The sequence below is a fragment of the Mustela erminea genome, chromosome 19 (genome assembly GCF_009829155.1).
Source record: "Mustela erminea isolate mMusErm1 chromosome 19, mMusErm1.Pri, whole genome shotgun sequence".
NCBI classification, from domain to species: domain Eukaryota; kingdom Metazoa; phylum Chordata; class Mammalia; order Carnivora; family Mustelidae; genus Mustela; species Mustela erminea.
The window spans coordinates 34359081-34371497 of record NC_045632.1 but is presented as its reverse complement, the minus strand read 5'-3'; positions in this window follow the sequence as shown (position 1 = coordinate 34371497).

The window sequence follows — 12417 nt, the reverse complement described above, 5'->3', positions numbered from 1 at the left end:
AAAATCTTAAAAAAAAAAAAAAAAAAAAAAACCACGATTATTATGCTCTACACCGTGTGGGCCACTTGCTTTCTTTTCTCTTGCCAAGATATAATGGATATGGTTCTTCCAGATCAGGACGTAGAGTTCTATTTCATTCTTTCGAATTGCTGCAAGAATCCTGTCGCACCGAATAGAACATTCCCTTTCCGTAACCCCCTTCTGAAGGAAATGTAGGCAGTTGCCAGTTTTTAGTAAAATACACTTTGCATGAATTAACACATATTTTGGGCCACGCAGGTGGCTATTGTTGACAGATAGATTTCCAAGAGAGAGATTTCTAGGTTGCATTGCATAGTTCACGCAGCTTAAACTTTTACAGATCCTGCTGAACTGTAGTGCTTACGCTTTCAAGTAGAACCTTAAGGGGCACCTGGATGGCTCAGTTGGTTAAGCGTCTGCCTTCGGCTCAGGTCATGATCCCAGGGTCCCTCTCCCTCCAGCCCTATCTCTCATGCTCACTTCTTCACTCTCATTCTCTCTCTCTCTCTCTCTAATAAATAAAACTCTTTTTTTAAAAAACCTTAAAAAAAAAAAAAAGTAGCACCAATTTAGGTTCCCAACAACACTGGAAGAAAGTGTCTGTTTTCCCCTACCTGTATCAATGTTCTTTTTTAACTTTTGCTAATCTAGAGAGGGGTGATATTACTGTTTTAACATTCCTATCTGTAATTATAAAGGAAACATTTTCATAACTCCATTACCCATTCGTATCTCTTCTTGTGTGAAACAAATGTTCATATCCTTTATATGAACATTTTTTTAAAGATTTTATTTATTTATTTGACAGAGATCATAAGTAGGCAGAGAGGCAGGCAGAGAGAGAGAGGGAAGCAGGCTCCCCACTGAGCAGAGAGCCTGATGCGGGGCTCATTCCCAGGACCCTGGGATCATGACCCGAGCCGAAGGCAGAGGCTTTAACCTACTGAGGCACCCAGGCACCACTATATGAACATTTTTAATTGGGTTTTTTGTCACTTTCTTACTGACTTATAGAACCACTTTGCATATTAAAATCCTAATTCTTTAATACATAGGAGACAATATTTTCTGGAGGTCTACTGCTTGTCTTTTAGCTAAATTCTTGGTGTCTTTGGTCATAGAAAGCATACCATTATTATATAGTCAAATGTAACACTCTTTTATGATCTCTGGCTTTCATGTCTTGGGCTTTTCTGGTTAGAATTTATAAAAAATAAAATCTCCTCTATTCCATTCACCCTCTTACAGTTTTTGTTTAGCACTTAATCCGTCCATCTTTAATCCATGAGGACTATGCATGTATGTGTATATGATATGAGGTAGGGATCTAATTTTATTTCCTTCTAAATGGAAGGCCAGTAGTCCCAACACCATTTACTAATTAATCTATCAGTTCCTGGCTGACTTGTGAGATCCCTTTGCCAAATGTAACTCTCTGACATTTTAAGCACCCTTGCTGTGACTGGCACAAGGCAGAACTCGAAAAATGTCGGCTTTAGGAACAGCTGAAAATGATAGCTAAGCGGAAACTAGCATATACAATAGTGCAGCAAAGTACAGGTCTCAGAACTCAGACATGGCAACAAATATGAGTGGTTCCTGACATATATGAATATTTGTGGCTTTGGTTTTGATTTTGCTTTCAAAACAGCTTTATTATAATTCGCACATTTCAAAGTGTACAGATGGATAACAAATGTGGACACTCATGTAACACCCCCAGTCAAGATACAAGGCAACTTCATCTTTCCAGAAAGTTCCTCCGTGCCCCCTTTCCAGTCAACCTGCCCTCCCTTCTCACCCCAGGGAACCATGATTCTTTTTAAACTGCGTGTATGTAGCACATTGATAACATTTGCAGAGAAATCAACAGCCCACTGCAGCATGAGCCCGTCAGCTCAGGAGGAAGACCAACTTCCCCTCTTGGGAAAGGACTTCTCTCTTGGGGCTGACAAACCCCTCCCTGGACCTGTCTAGTTAAGAAGAGAGCGGGTAACCCAGATCCGGTCTCCCAACTTCAGGCAAGCAAGTTCGTTCTCACTGTTTCACTGTTTTGTTTTGTTTTGTTTTGTTTTCCAAATCTAGAACTCAAATCTGACAAATATTTACCTAATACTTTCTTTCAGATCTATAGATTTTTTAAAAAGATTTTATTTATTTATTCAACAGACAAAGATCACAAGTAGGCAGAGAGGCAGGCAGAGAGAAGAGGGGGAAGCAGGCTCCCCGCTGAGCAGAGAGCCCGATGCGGGGCTCGATCCGAGGACCCTGAGATCATAACCTGAGCTGAAAGCAGAGGCTTTAACCCACTGAGCCACCCAGGCACCCCTAGATCTATAGATTTTTTAATGTAATTCAGAATGGTAGATTTTAAAAAGAAGACACAATATGCCTGTGTTAAATGACCAGAGTCACATGCCATAATTGGTCTATGCACGAAGCTAGGGATGCCTGGCTAGCTCAGTCAGTAAAACAGGCAACTCTTAATCTCGGAGTCGTAAGTTAGAGCCCCATGTTGGGCACAGAGGTTTGAAAATAAAACCTTGGGGCACCTGGATGGCTCAGTGGGTTAAGCCTCTGCCTTCAGCTCAGGTCATGATTTCAGGGTCCTGGGATCGAGCCCCACCCGCATCGGGCTCTCTGCTCAGCGGGGAGTCTGCTTCCCCCTCTTCTCTCTGCCTTCCTCTCTGCCTACTTGTGATCTCTCTGTCAAATAAATAAAATCTTTAAAAAGAAAAGAAAAGAAAACCTTTAAAAAATAAAATAAAGGCCAGGCATGAAACTACATTAAAAATTAAAAATTAATCTCCTTTTGTCTTCTAAAACTACATTAACGTTGCCTCATGGGGAGAACCACAGACAAGAAAGAGGTAGTGAGCAGCAGAAGAAAAATCTGGAACTTGAAGACTAGGTTGGCGGCTTGAAGGCAGGAGTGAGGCTGGAGGGGAAATGCCAGCTCCAGTGTGCCTGAGGGTCTGAGAGCTCCCTTCATCTCTAAAGCAATGGAATTGCTTCAAGAACAGACCTGAATCCAAATGAGTCTTTTCTGCCAGGCTGTGAGGGAGTCAGACAACAACCCTTTAGCTCACAGGTTCTGGAGCCTTCCTTGCATGAAAGGAAATTGGTATTTGAGGAAAATGCCTCAAGGGGAAAGTACCTTGGGAGTCAGACCCACCGAGATCCATTGGTACTGAGTGGAAGAGAAGAGCCCTTGCTGAGCCTCAATTTCCTCATGGGCAAGATGAGTATAGTAATAGTCCCTCACTGGGAGGGCAGGATGACCTGGGGTCCGCAGCCCACACCCCTCCGCACAGCACTGACTCTATAAATGATAGCCAGTTACCTTCGATTTCCTCCCAGGATCTTGGAGGATGCAAATCCACAGATATCAGCCTTTGTCCAAGTGACTAAGTGGTTAATAAAATCAGTCCCTGTTGAAAGAAGTGGCTCTGGAAGTCATCAGTTTTATTAATTAATTGCTCATTAAGGTCTTCCTGTTTTGCTAATGGGACCAATTAGCTGCCTGCAGACTGGTGGCCTAACTAAATGATAACTAATTTGAGGGCTGGCCTGGAGCCCCAGCAGGATATGGGTGTGCCCCCCTCCCCTCCCCCCATCCCCCAGTCCCTCCCACCCCCTAACCTCCCCCCACCGCCACCCAGCTCCAGGAGGGAAACTCCAGCATCTGTTCTGGAACCTCAGACAGGTTCTGAGTTCTGGCTCCCTCTGCAGTGGAGGCCCAGGGGCCTGCAAAGGCCTGAGAGCTGACTCTAGCCCCTGCAGCCTGGCAGGAGAGGTGGGGGGTGTGAGTGGGCTGGGAATTACGGTCTGCATTACGGAAGACGGTTGCAGTGCCAGCCCTGGTGATCCTTCCAGCCCTGCCCCGTGGGAGCTGCTCTCTGCGCACTGGTGAGGCACTCCGGCGCTAGGAGAGGTCAGATAGTAGGGTGATTGGGTGGTGGTCCCGGTGCTCAGGGTCTGCACTGCCTTCCCCTGCAGTGGGGGCAGGTAGAAATCGGGGCCACGTGCTAGGAGGGACAGCCCCGTGTGCCTGATGGGCAGCCTTTATCCACAAGGTCCCCCCTCCCATTTCTTTCATGGTGGCCTGAGGCCCGGAGGTGGGCAGGGACCGATGGGAGGCACGGAGCGCAAGGCTGGAACCCAGGTGTCCTGCCTCGTCTCAGGGGGCGTCTAGACGGAGCAGGTGTGGGAGACCCAGAGAGGGAGGCCTGCCTATCCAGCCAGCGGGCTGCAGCACCTTCTCACCCGGGGTGTCAGCCAGTGCCCCTCCCTCGTGGGAAGCTGTTTACAAGCCAGACCTTGGGTAACACCTTCTCAAAGACTGCGGGTGTGACAGCAGTTGGGTTTGAGGCTGTGAGTTCTCAACCCTGTGGATTCCAAGAAGGCAGCTTCAACCATCATCCCACTGCACATGCCCAGCCCTTGTGGGTCCTCGAGTCACTTGTCTACTCTCCTGTGACCTCCATGAGCTAGTTACCATCACGGTCATCCCCATACTGCAGATCTGGAAACAAAGGCATAGAAAGGTTGGGTGACTTGCCTGAGGTTGCATAGCTCCTACATGGGGCCCGGAATCTCCACTGACCACCCGGGCTTCAGAGTCTGAGTTCCTAACCCTCCTACCCTATTGCCCCCATTTCATGAACTCTGCATGGAAAAGGAGGCAGGAGGTCCTCCGGGCAGCTGTCTGCGGGACAGGTGGACATGGGAGGGGTGACTGATTGATGCCCCAGGAGCTGGGGAGTCAGGCTTCACTTCCCCACCTCCCTGAGGACAGGCAGAGGAAGAGGGATTTCATAGCATCTATCTGCTAAACACCCAGGGCCCATCCATCGGTCATATGGGAATGAGCAGGCCCATTTTTCAATTTGATAGGGAAAGGAGATGAAGATTCTGCAGATTTAAATAACTCTGTTAATACAGCAGATTTAATGAGCAGAAATAGAACACTGCACACAGCAATTACAAAAATACCCATTTCAGGGGTGCCTGGGTGGCTCAGTGGCTTAAACCTCTGCCTTCGGCTCGGGTCATGATCTCAGGGTCCTGGGATCGAGCCCCACGTGGGGCTCTCTGCTCAGCAGGGAGCCTGCTTCCTCCTCTCTCTCTGCCTGCCTCTCTGCCTACTTGTGATCTCTGTCTGTCAAATAAATAAATAAAATCTTTAAAAAAAAAATACCCATTTCAAGCACATCGAGAATGTGTACAATCATGGCTCATATTCTAGGCCATAAAGCAAATCTCAGTGAATTTCCAAGATTTTACATCATTCAGGTAATGTATCCCTGAACCCAATGTAATTAAGGAGGACATCAATACATAAAAGTCCTAGAAAAACGTTGCTTACCTAAACAGACTGAAATATATACAGAAATCTTGAACGATCCTATACATTGTATAACTTGTATCTATGGTTAAAAAAATAATTCTCCCACAGGGTAAACTCATGACCAGAAAGCTTCACTGACAACATTCCAGAAAGAAAAAATTATTTCACGTTGGCTCAAACTCTTTTTATGAGGCTAGCATCATCTTTTTTTTTTTTTCCTAAAGATTCTACCCATTTATTTGACAGAGACACAGTGAGAGAGGGAACATAAGCAGGGAGAGTTGGAGAGGGAGAAGCAGGCTCCCCACTGAGCAGAGACACCCCAATGAGGGGCTCAATCCCTGGACCCTGTGGTCATGGCCTGAGCGGAAGGCAGATGCTTAATGACTGAGTCACCCAAGCACCCTGAGGCTAGCATCGTCTTAACACCAAAACCTCACCAGGCAGCCTGAGAAAGAATATTATAGGCTATTCTCTCTCAAGAATGTAGATGCAAAAATCCTAAATAAAATATTAACAAACTAGATATAGGAGCACCTGGGTAGCCCAGCCAGTTAAGCATCGGACTCTTGATTTCCGCTCAGGTCATAATCTCAGGGTCGTGAGATCAAACCTCCAGCCCAGGGTTAAGCGTGGAGCCTGCTGAAGATTCTCTCTCTCTGCCTCACCCTCTGCCCCTCCCCAACATCCCGCTTGCACGCAAGTACTCTCTCTCTCAAAAAAAAAAAAAAAAAACCTAAATCCAGTAACATATAAAAGGGTAATATAATGGGACGCCTGGGTGGCTCAGTTGGTTAAGCAGCTGCCTTCGGCTCAGGTCATGATCCCAGCGTCCTGGGATCGAGTCCCACATCGGGATCCTTGCTCGGCAGGGAGCCTGCTTCTCCCTCTGCCTCTGCCTGCCATTCTGTCTGCCTGTGCTCGCTCTCTCCCCCTCTCTCTCTCTGATAAATAAATTTAAAAAAAAATCTTAAAAAAAAAAAAAAGGGTAATATAATGATCAAGTTGGATTTAACCAATGCAAGGTAGATTCACCATTAGAAAAAAAAAAAAAAAACATTTCACATTAATAGACCAAAGGCAAAAATACTAATGATCATAGCAATATATGCAAAAGAGATGCTTGACAACATTCAATACTCATTAATGATTTAATAAAAAACACTTTAGCAAATGAAAAATAGAAATGAACTCACTAAATCTGATAAAGCTTTAACAGCAAATGTTACACTTTAAGGTGAAACTGTAAAAATATCCCTTTGGTAGCTAAATAAGGAAGACCACTGTCACTATAGCTCTCTGATATTGTTCTTTAAGAACTAACGTGTACAGGGGCACCTGGGTGGCTCAGTGGGTTAAGCCGCTGCCTTCAGCTCAGGTCATGATCTCAGGGTCCTGGGATCGAGTCCCGTATCGGGCTCCTGCTTGGCAGGCAGCCTGCTTCTCTCTCTCTCTCTCTCTCTCTCTCTCTCTCTCTGCCTGCCTCTCTGCCTACTTGTAATCTCTCTGTGTCAAATAAATAAATAAATAAATAAATCTTAAAAAAAAAAAAAAAAGAACTAACGTGTACAATAAAAAAAAATTAAACATACGAAGATTAGAAAGAAAAAAATAGACTTCATTTATAAAATGATTTATTTAAAAATCTACAGATAAGCTATTAGAATTGATAAGAATGTTTAGTAAGATTTCTGGATACAGAAAATAGTATGAAAACATCATTAGGCAACACCATATAGCAGCCACAATTAGAAAATCAAAATGTGGGGGCACCCGGGTGGCTTAGTCATTAAGCGTCTGCCTTGGGCTCAGGTCATGATCCCAGGGTCCTGGGATGAAGCCCCGCATCAGGTTCCCTGCTCAGCAGAAATCTACTTAGCCCTCTTCACACCTCCTGCTTGTGTTCCCTCTCTCAATGTATCTCTCTCTCTGTCAAATAAATAAATAAAATCTTTTGAAAGAAAGAAAGATCAAAATTTGGGGGCCTCCTGGGTGGCTCTTATGCGTCCAAGTCTTGATTTTGGCTTAGGTCATGATCTCAGGGTCATGAGATCGAGCCCTGCTTAGGGCTCTAGGCTGAGTGTCGAGCCTACTTAAGATTCTCTCTCTCCCTCTGCCCCTCCTTCTGCTTGCTCTCCCTCTTTCTCTCTCTCTAAAAATAAATACATAAAATCTAAAAAAAAAAAAAGAAAGAAAGAAAGAAAATTTTTTATTTTATTTTATTTTTAAGATTTAATTTTTAAGTTAATCTTTGCACCCAACTTGGGGCTCAAACTTATGATGACCCTGAGATCATGCACACTCCATCAACTGGGCCAGCCAGGTACCCAGAAAATCAAAATTGTTGAAGATCACTGTAATAAGAGTTACTCACTGTCGGATGGCCCTAAATGAGCCTGACTTCCTGGAAGTCAAGCCCTTATGCTGTCCCTTCCATTTCTATGGGCTGTATTTGGTAACTCACTTCTAATGAATAGAATATGGCAGAAGTCACGAGATGTCACTTCTGATATCTAGTTATTAAAAGACTATAGATTCTATTTTGGGTGTTCTCAGATCACCCATCCTGGGGAGAGGCAACCCTGTGGGTCTACTGCACAAGTCAAGCCTTCAGACCGGACCAACCTAACCGTCAACTTAACCACAATGTCATAAAACACCTTAAGCCAGAGCCATCCAACTAGGTGCCTGACCCACAGAAACTGGAGTGAATAAATGTTTCTTGTTTTAGCCACTGCATTTTGGGGTGATTTGTTACATGTCAATAGGTAGCTAATACAACCTCCATTTACAGTAGTTCAAAATACATCAAGTATCTAGAAATAAATCCAACCAGAAATGTGCAAATTTTAGATAAAATTCTAAAACATAATGGGACAAGAAGAAACAGACTAGAGCACACCCTCACAGTCCCGCACATATGTGGCTGCCTGGCTTATGACAGACGTTACATTTCAGAGTATCGTGGAAAGAGTTGACTTTTCAGTAAACAGAGCTAGGACAGTTGGTTACCCATACAGGGGAAAACACGAAATTTGATCCTAACATGTAACGGGTCATGAAAATCAACTGCAGGTGAATTACAGACCTGGTAGTGCCAAGTCATAAACCTGCTGGACAATAATATAGAAGGATGTCTTCCTGACTTTGAAGCTGGGAAGCAGGTCTTAAACACAAAGAGCACGAACTATAGAGTAAAAGTTTAATCCACTATAATCCATAAATCTCTGATGAATTTCAGTTAGTCAAAAGACTACAGGGGAAAAAAAGTGAAAAGACACATCAGAGACTGGGAGAATATATTTGCAATAATGTAACTGACAACAGAGTAGTATCCAGAATATATAAATATCTCCTACACATCAATAAGAAAAAGAGAAGACAGAGACAAGGGTTGGGTGTAACAGAGTATCCAGAAGATGATTCCAGAGGCAGGAGGGAGGGTTGGGGTGAGTGAGACAGGGTGGGCAGACACTCCAATATGAGGACATCATCAGGTCGTTGCTGAAGGCAATGGGAGCTCCATGACCTCTGGGGAGCGCCAGAGCTGTGTCTGTGAAGGTCAGGAAACTGGATGGGGTACAACAATCATCCCACCATTCCAATCTTTTCCACAATCCCGGAGAAGGTAGAACCTGGGAAGGCTGGCCCTCGGACAGTGGCAGCCACGTTCACCACAGAGCGATCAAAATCAGAGCAACACTGGCACCATAGGCGTCTGCTACAAATACAAACAACCCAGTAGAAAACAGGCAACAGATCTTAAGAAACACTTTTAAAAAAGAAGAAGAAGAAAGAAAGAAATCCAACCAATACATATACGAAGAGGAAAATGTGTATATCTGTGCACACCAGCTGCAGGGAAGAATGTCCGCGCATTGCTTGCAAAAGCCGACCAGCAAACATCCCAGACATCCCCCAGCAGGAGGCTCCCGGCTTGTAATGTTCACCCTACTGGAATAGCATTGCTCCCCCTACTGGAATAGCATGCAGCCATGCCACGAATGTGCACAACCTCGACCTACACACAGAGCCTGCAAATACAATGTCTGAATGGAAGGAATGTAGGATTTCATTTCCATAGACTTGCCAAACAGGTGAAACCCAGGCCCTGTTGTTTAGAGATGCAGATCCTGAAAGTAACAATCAATGTGAGGAAGTGATTCTTCTGAATGTCAGGATGTTTCTCTCTCGGGTGCAGGGAGGGGCGTCACAGAGAGAGGGGACCGTGCCAGGAGGTTCTGGGGGGGGGGGGTGGTTACATGGGGAGATGCTTTATCGGGCTTTGGGGGGGTTTTCTTAAAGATTTTATTTATTTATTTGACAGAGAGAGATCACAAGTAGGCAGAGAGGTAGGCGGGGTTGGGGGGGAGAAGCAGGCTCCTCGCCGAGCAGAGAGCCCAATGTGGGGCTCGATCCCAGGACCCTGAGATCATGACCTGAGCTGAAGGCAGAGGCTTAACCCACTGAGCTACCCAGGCACCCCTGCTTTATAATTTTTGTTAAATTGTGTGTATATCCTGTGTATTCTCTATGTTCACAATATTGTTTCAATGTTTGAATACAAATAACTAGATCAGTAAGACGGCCCCCACACGCCACCAGTTCTCCCTTTCCGGGCTCCCCGCCCCGGTTACGGACTGGCTGCTCCAAGGATCCAGGACCCTGAGAGAGCAGCTTTGATGACTCCCAAACCCAATCCATCAGGCTTTCCACCCTGGGGGTCCACCCCCCTACCCCTCTCAGAGACTCGCCCCTCACTCCATTCCTACATTAGCACGACTAGGGGTGGGGAGGCTCAGCATCACCTCGGGTCCACCCAAGGACGAACCAGAGACAGCCACTCCTCCCCGAATGTCCTTCCAACCTGTCTCCACCCTTTTGAAGTGACCCTTTTGAAACACCATCTGGATCAAGAACTCTCCTGGTCAAAGACCTTCAATATCTCCCTACTGCCCAAGCTGCATGACCAACCTCTCTCCTCCCTCTGGTTTCCCTCCTGCCCCTCCCACCACCACCTTACCTGCCAAACCTACCTGCCTCTCTCTCTCTCTCTTTCCTTTTCACCCCTCAGCCTTAAGCCTTTGCTCGAAACACTTCTCCCCCTTCCCCTGTCTCCCACTGAGGTCCCAGCTAGAAATCCCCTTTCACAAAAAGCCTCCCTGTCTGGCTGGGTTAAACCCCTCACCCTGCCCCCAGCAACCCTGGCCTAAGGAAGCAGCCAAGCCCACCGGTTCCAGGCTCTGGACTCTGGGCTCTGGGGAGGCCGGTGTTCCTGCAGCTCAGACCCCTGGTATGAGGGAACGAAGCTAAGACTTACCTGTACCCAGAGGCTCCCACCGCTGGCAACAGCTGCATGGAAGGTCTGGGGTGCTTCTGAGAGGCAGCTTCTCAGGCTCAGGTCAGCAAAGCTTCCCCAGAGCCAGGAAGCTGGGCGAGAGGCAGGGAGAGAGCGCCATGAGGGGCTGAAGGTGAACCAGATGTCTTCCCCTATTTTCCTTCGGGAACAATATAAGCTTCCAAGATTTTTGTTTAATTCAAGGACTTCCTGCACAAATGACAAAGGAGTGTCCTTCCCATGCAGGGGATGGAGCCTTAGAGTCTGACTTGATGAAAAAATTAATAATGAAATGTGAGGTTTTTGCTCGCTCCCCCCAAGTCTCTTCACATACATCTCGCTATTTTATCACTGCCTGGTGTAACTTCTGACCCACCAAACAGTGAGCTTGGGGTGGGAGCAGGAACCGCACCTCCTCTCTTTATGGGGTACCCCAGGACTGAGCAAGGCCTGGCTCAACAGGGGCTCTCAGTGCACATGGGATAGACAGAGGGTAGATGGACAGATAGATGCTGGTTGGATGGATGGATGGATGGATGGGCAAATGGATGAATAAAAGCAGGACAGACAGATGGGCAGACACTAGGATGGACAGGTGGACAGACAGATAAACGGACGAAGGATGGGTGGGTGGCTGGATGAAGGGGCAGATAAACGGGTAGATGAACAAATGGAAGATAAAGGAAAATGGATGAATGAACAGATGAGTGGACAAAGGGACAAAGGATGGGTGGGTGAAAGAACAGTAGACAGACCCACAGATGGATAGACAGACTTACCAATTCTCTTCTTTAACAGAGATAGAAAGCCAAGGAAGTCAGGGCTTCAAATGCATTCTTTTTGGCAACACCCCCACCTTGCTGCCGGCAGGAAGGCCGGGTGGGGGGGGGGTCCCTGTGCCCTCTGCAGGCCACCCTGGGGTGCTGCAACTAGGCAGAAAGTCAGACCGGGCCAACCCTGACCCCTGGTGGTCACCATGAGAATGACCACCCCAGGAGCAGGTCTTGGCCACACTGGCAGGGACCAGTCCCTGGGGAGCCCACTTTTACTCTCACCCTGGACCCTGACCTCCTGGCTCCTAGGCTGAGGCTCCCATCAAAATGTTCTTAGACACGGTCCTCAGAGCCTGCGGTGCGCTTGGTGCCAGACCAGGCGTTCACTCACACTCTGGAGGGCCTTCCGCTGCCCAAGTCCTGTTAGAGATGGCCTGGAGAGAGCTGCCGAGGATGTCCGTGGACACGTGACAAAATAACAGCCCACGAGCATTGCTAATCATGCAGGCAGTAGGCCGGGACAGCCTTCTCTCCCCGATCCCTCCTGTCAGGCCCAGAAGTAACACCTAGAACCATCCCAAGAAGGTGAGAAAGTGAAGTCTCACCTATAAAATGGGGATGGTTCTAGGTGTTACTTTGGGGGCTGATGGGAGGGATCAGGTCGCACGGGTCTCTAGGTGCACCTGCGCGAAGGCTTCCTCTTAGAATCCTGGGGGCAGGATGACTAGAACACAAGTGTGCCAGACTCTATCTTCACCGAGAAATAAAGGACAGACTGTCTCTCCACGCCGCTGGAGCCAATTCGCACTCCTGCCAGCAGTTCAGAGAACTCATGTTGGCTTATCTCCTCGACAACATTTAATAGCATCCGACGTCAGACATTTGCCAATCATATGGGGGAGAAAGGAACATCTCACTGTGGTCCTCGTTTCCAG